Below are 6,000 nucleotides of genomic sequence, written 5' to 3' on the forward strand. Positions count from 1 at the left end.
GGCCTGGGACGTGTGAGGAGCAGACTGTGAACTGCCCTGACGTTCCAGCCACAGCTGTTTGGGGTTCCCCGTGCCACAGAGCGGGGTGACGGCTTTTCCTTTCACCTTCCCCAGTTTCTCCTTATTTTTCATGACTTGCTGTTTAATAACTTGTGTTTGCTTTGAACTATATGCGATGATCAGTGGGTCAGGGAAGCGTCCGGAGCAGAGAGAGTACCCCGGAATGGAGACACCCAAGCCCTGTCCTAAGTACAACAACCAGACTGAGGGTCGAGCCCCAGGAATCCTGGGCCCAGCCTTGTCTGGGTTACGAGGACTCTGCCACACGAGAGTAGAAGGGGTGTCCTGGAGTCATGCGGGCCTCTGGGTGAAGGGAGTGGGAGTAAGGACTCAGATCCTTTCGCCAGCCAATTCGACGGGGGTAGTGTATGAGCCAGGAAAGGTCCCCACGATAGCGGGACCATTCCCCCGCTTACATAGGCCTGGACACAGAATGCCTTTAGCTGTGGATTGCACTGCAGATCTGATTGGCTGTAAATCCTGGATACCTCTGGCAACATGAGACCGCATGAACTGGTCCTTTCCTATGGTCTGGCTCTGGTGAGGTAAGACTCAAAGGTCTTTTCACGGTTGGACCAGGACAGACTCTGGGGAGTGCATTATTCTCCTCAGCACTTGCATTCTGTAGTGCCCTGGCAGCAAGATCCCAGGTGAATGTGTGGGTTACTCTACCTGGCAGGGTCAGGTTTTCTGTTCAGTTTTTAATGACTGAAATGCTCTTCTCTTCTTTTTGCGGATACAGACTAACACGGCTGCTACTCTGAAACTTCTCTTCTTTGTAACCTAGGCACACGTTTTGACTGTAATCGCGGAGCGGAAGCAGAAAATAGTCACCATTCCCCCGAGATGCCCAGCTAAAGAGGGAACTTTTCAGTAAGAGCTCCCTGCTGGTTCACACATGCATGTAGACAGCGTCCATGCGGGTGTCTGTCAGTGAGGTTTCTCTGTCTGTTCTGTCAAATGTTTGCCTACTTGTTTTCTGGCTGGTGCCGGCTAAAAGGATTTCGTATCCGAGGAAGGACGTAGCCTCCTGGTTAGCAAACAAACAAAGCAGCACATTTCATGCCCAGATTCCATTTAGTCGTAAATCGACATTGTGATGGTTCCCCACCAAGGAAAGTTACCCCGTCTTTAGGAAAATGACTGAAGTATGAATGCCAAACACAATTCCAATAGAGGATTCAAAGCAAGGTTTTCTACGTGTTGATTATAAAGGGTTTAATTTAAATCAGTCCACCCTGAGGTGAGCAATTACGAGTTGTTATCTTCACTGAAGGCAGTTGAGGTCTAAGCCCTTGGTTCTGTCTGAATGGAAATTCGTTCCATTTACTAATCCGGTTTCAGGAGCATTGTGTGGGGTGCAAGGAGAGGTCAGTCCCATGAGGACAGACGGCTTTGGATGTAAAGGTCGTGGGCAGCACCTGTAACACCTCCCCCCCAACGTGCCCTCGCTTGTCCTGGCTCCGGAGCTGCGGCTGGAGCGGGGCTCGAGTCAAACCCTTTGGCGCTGAAGCCCAGTGTTGACATCTCGCTCTCGGGGGCCCAGACTGACCCAGCCACAATCCCCACGCGAGGGGGGGCCGAGCTCTGTCTCCCGTGGCCGTGGGGAGCATCTCGGGAGAAGCGGATGCTCCGTCCCCCGTGAGCGCACCGGCCCCGGGTGCAGCGGGGGGACCGGGGCCAGGCGGCGATGTCCTGGGGCTGAAAGTGCCACTTAGACCTGACCGGGCACCGCGGCTGAGCGCCCCGGGGCCCCCGAGCTGGGCGGTGCGGGGCGGTGCGCCCCTGGGTGCGCGGGGCCGGGCCAACCTCCGCGGGGAACGGGCACCCAGCCCCGCCCTGACCTGTCCCCGCCCCCAGCCCCGCCCCGCTCTGCCCCCCAGCCCCGCCCCGTCCCGCCCCGCCCCGCTCTGCCCCCCTCCCAGCCCCGCCCCACCCCGCTCCGCTCTGGACCCTCCTCGCCCGGGGGCCTGGCCTCAGCCCTGATCGCTCTGCCCCACCCCCCAGCCGCCACATGCCCCGCCCACTGCGACGGCCTTTCGCCTCCCCAGCGCCCCCGCCCCTGAAACTCCTCTACCCAGGACGAGGCCGGAAGCGGAAGTGAGTGCAGCGCTCAGGACGCCATTAGGAGAAGGTCAGAGGCACCAGAGGGCGGGGCCGAGTGGGGCCGTTCCATGCGGCTCCTGCCAGCTCCGGTGCATTGTGGGATTCCTCCTTCCTCCCAGCGAGTCTCTGCTGTTCTCAGTCACGTGTCGCCTTCGCGCCTCCGCGCGCCACAAGCAGCCCGGCCCCGCCCCCCGCCCGAGTCTGCTCCCGTGCGGCCCCTTCAGCCCCTCCCCCACCTACTCCCTGCTCCTTAGAGCCCCGACATCCCCCTCTGCCCCCAACCTGCTCTGTCCCCCCCAGCCCCCCATCCACCCCCTGCGCCCCGCCCTGTCCCCGTGGGGCCCCCTCAGCCCCCTCATCCCCTCCCCCACCCGCTCCCTAGAGCCCCGACATCCCCCTCTGCCCCCAAACTGCCCTGTCCCCCCCCAGCCCCCCATCCACCCCCTGCGCCCCGCCCTGTCCCCATGGGGCCCCCTCAGCCCCCCATCCGCTCCCTAGAGCCCCGACATCCCCCTCTGCCCCCAACCTGTCCTGTCCCCCCAGCCCCCCATCCACCCCCTGCGCCCCGCCCTGTACCCGCGGGGCCCCGTCAGCCCCCTCATCTCCTCCCCCACCCGCTCCCTAGAGCCCCGACATCCCCCTCAGCCCCCAACCTGCCCCGTCCCCCTCCCGCCCCCCCATCTACCCCCTGCGCCCCGCCCTGTCCCCGTGGGGCCCCCTCATCCCCTCCCCCACCGGCTCCCTAGAGCCCCGACATCCCCCTCAGCCCCCAACCTGCCCCGTTTCCCCCCACCCCCCATCCACCCCCTGTGCCCCGCCCTGTCCCCGTGGGGCCCCCTCAGCCCCCCCATCCCCTCCCCCACCCACTCCCTGCTCTGTAGGGCCCTGACATTCTCTTCAGCCCCCCAACCTGCCCCATCCCTGGGCCTCCCCAGCCCCACATCCACCCCCAGCCCTGTCCTGCGCCCATGGGGACCCCCAGCCTCAGTCCTGCTCCCCAAACTCCCCCTAGTTCACCCCCCAGCCCTCCGTCATCCCCCAGCGCTCCCCTCCCCCACCCTGTCCTCTCTCCGTGGCCTTTCCCTTTCCCCTGCCAAGGTGCTGCCTCTCTCAGCGTCCTCCTCCCACCTCGCCCCAATCGACTCCAGCCCATTTCTCCAGTACTGGGCCCCACGTCCCTGTCACCCCATTGCCTTCTCCATCCCCAGTGTGCGAGTCCCTCATCTCCACTCTCTGCTACCCCCCAACCTGCTGGATTCCCCTTTTCAGACCCTGTGGGGCCCTCCAACCTGCCCCACCTTTCCTCTCTGGGCTCTCTAAATCCCCCAGTCCCACAGTGCACTTGGTAACCCTACTCTCCTCTACCTCTAATCCTCCTAGTCCCTTACCTTGGGTCCTCCTGGATACCTCAAACCCACAGTCCCGCCCCCCACATATATCCCAGTCCTCATTCACACGCTGAGCCAGTCCCTTGAGGCCCCCACTGCCCACCAAACTTCTCCATCCATGAGGCCCGGGAAGCGGGGGCATGCTCCCAATTTGGCTGGGCTTAGTGTGTGTGTGTGTGTGCTGGGCTCACAAAGGCATTTTGCTCCCTTGGGGTGGGGTGTGGCTTTTGGCACAAGGTGACATGGCTTGGTAGCCCTGTGGATGCCATGTGGTGTCTGGAATGGGGAGAGTGTGTTCCCATGATGCCCCTTCCCCTCTGCCTGCAGAGCTGAGGAAAGACAGGTCTGAGGAGCAGAGCAGAAGCTCTGGGAAGGAGAAGAGCAATATGAAGATGGAGTCTAAGATGACACCAGGTGACTTCTGTGGAGGGAGACATGCTGGACAGCGCCAAGGACTTGGGAGACAACAGGTGTGAGCCCAGGGCACAGAGAGAGCTGGGGGAGGGTCTCTGTGTCTGTAACACTTCCCAGTCCTCTCTCACAGATGGAGTCCAAGAGGGAGAGGAAGGAGAGGACAAGAGCCCCAGTACTAAAGAACAATAAGGTGCATCCTAGCTGGGCCTGGGGCTCTGTGGGGTTAAGACTAGTGGACTGTGGAAGGGACAAGACTCTCCTGTGCAGAGTGACTCTGTTGGGTGCAGGTGCAGTGGGGTGCTTTCTAATTGTAGCTCTGACAACATCATGGGAAGGGGGTTCAGGGTAGAGCCCTGGGGTGTGGGAGATGCGAGAAGGAGAGTCTGGCCATCACGGCAGATTGCGATGATAACTTTTGTTTTTCCTTCTTGTGTTGTGTTTGGCACCAAGGGAAAAGAAGTGTGTGGTGGGGGTGGGGGACAGACTCCGTCTCGGTGGTGAGATGGAAAGCGAGCGAGAGCGCAAGCGTTGTTGATGTCAGGCAAGACTTGTCCAGCTGGGAGCGGAGCAGCTGTCACTGTCTGTGAGACCAGTGTCTGGTTTGGTGAGGGCTCTGGTCACAGCCCCCTTGGCTCCAGGCAGGGACTTCCCGTTAGCTGGGTGTGGGTTTGTTTTAAAAAAAAAACAAGAAAAAGGGTTTCCTGACTAGCTGTGGATTCAAGGGAGATGATGATGTCATTTGTGGGGGCTGTTCATCTCTCTGGCCAGCAGTGGTGTTTGCTCCCTAGCAGTAGGTTGGGTCCATGAGGGATTGCTGCTGGATTGGCTGTAGGAGCTGGGTCTGGGGAGTCCCCACAGAACTGCCCGGCGGAAAGAGGGGGCTGTTCAGTTCTGCTGACTTTGCAGGTGGATACAGCCTTTTGGGTCCTAGTGCCGGTGGTGCTCCCCGTCTGTGTGCTGGGAGGGGCCATCCTGTTCTCTGTACAGCAGGGAGTGCATGTGCATGTGCTGGGGTGGGGTGTGGGAAATAAGCAGTAGGGAAGGAAGGGGGTGGGATGTGGAGGAGATGGGCAGTGGGGAAGGGGCATGGGATGGGAAAGAGAAGGGAATGGGGGATGCGGAGACAGGGGAAAACCGGGAGTCCGGCATGCAGCATCCCCTTGGCAGCAGCTGAGGCTCGCCAGTTAAGCAGCCCCATCGAACCCTCCCCCTGACTAGCCCCACTTCCCCTGCATCTGTACCACCCCGACGAGCCCCCCGACACCCACCCCACAAAGCCCCAGCCAGCTGCACTTGGACCCCCACCCCAATGAGCCCCACCTCCCCTGCACCCACCCTCCCGCTGAGCTCCCCACACCTAGACACCCCCTGCTGAACCCCAAGCACCTTCACCTGGACCCCTCTACAGAGTCCCACTGCTCCATCCCCCAACGAGCCCCTGTGCATCCAGATCCCCCACTGAGCCACCTGCACCCCGACTGCTCCACCCAGAACCCTGTTAGCCCCACCTGGATCCCCCCACACTGAGCCCCTCCACACTTGCATCCTGCTGGGCTGAGCCTGCCTCCCACACCTGGTGCACCTGGCGCAGAGGGGCAGTGCCCAAAGGTATTTCTGGGGCAGGCCCATCCCTTACACTGTGTCAGGGTCCGGTGCAGCCTCACTGTCGAGTCCCTGTCCTGGGAAGGGAGTGGGGAGGCTGCAGGGTGATCTCCCACCTGCATGCAGCCAGTGGCCTGGGCTCCCCCTGCCAGGCTGCAGCTTCCACGTTTATTTATTGACAAATAAAATTTGCAGAATTTTAAAATAGTGCACAGAATTTTGAATGTTTTGGTGCTGAATTTCCTCAGGAATAAGGGGGTGGGGGTAATGGGCGGGGGGCAGTATGGCAGAGCACGCTGGCAGAGCAGGGCTGGGTGGGCCAGTGGCCTCTGGCGGGGTTGCGTGGACCGTGGCTGTACCTCCCCTCTCCCCCCGCGCCTTGCCCCTGGCCAGCCCCTCACTCTGGGGATCAACCCCCCTCGTGCCATGC

The sequence above is a fragment of the Chrysemys picta genome, unplaced genomic scaffold (genome assembly GCF_011386835.1).
Source record: "Chrysemys picta bellii isolate R12L10 unplaced genomic scaffold, ASM1138683v2 scaf179, whole genome shotgun sequence".
In the NCBI taxonomy this organism is placed as follows: domain Eukaryota; kingdom Metazoa; phylum Chordata; order Testudines; family Emydidae; genus Chrysemys; species Chrysemys picta.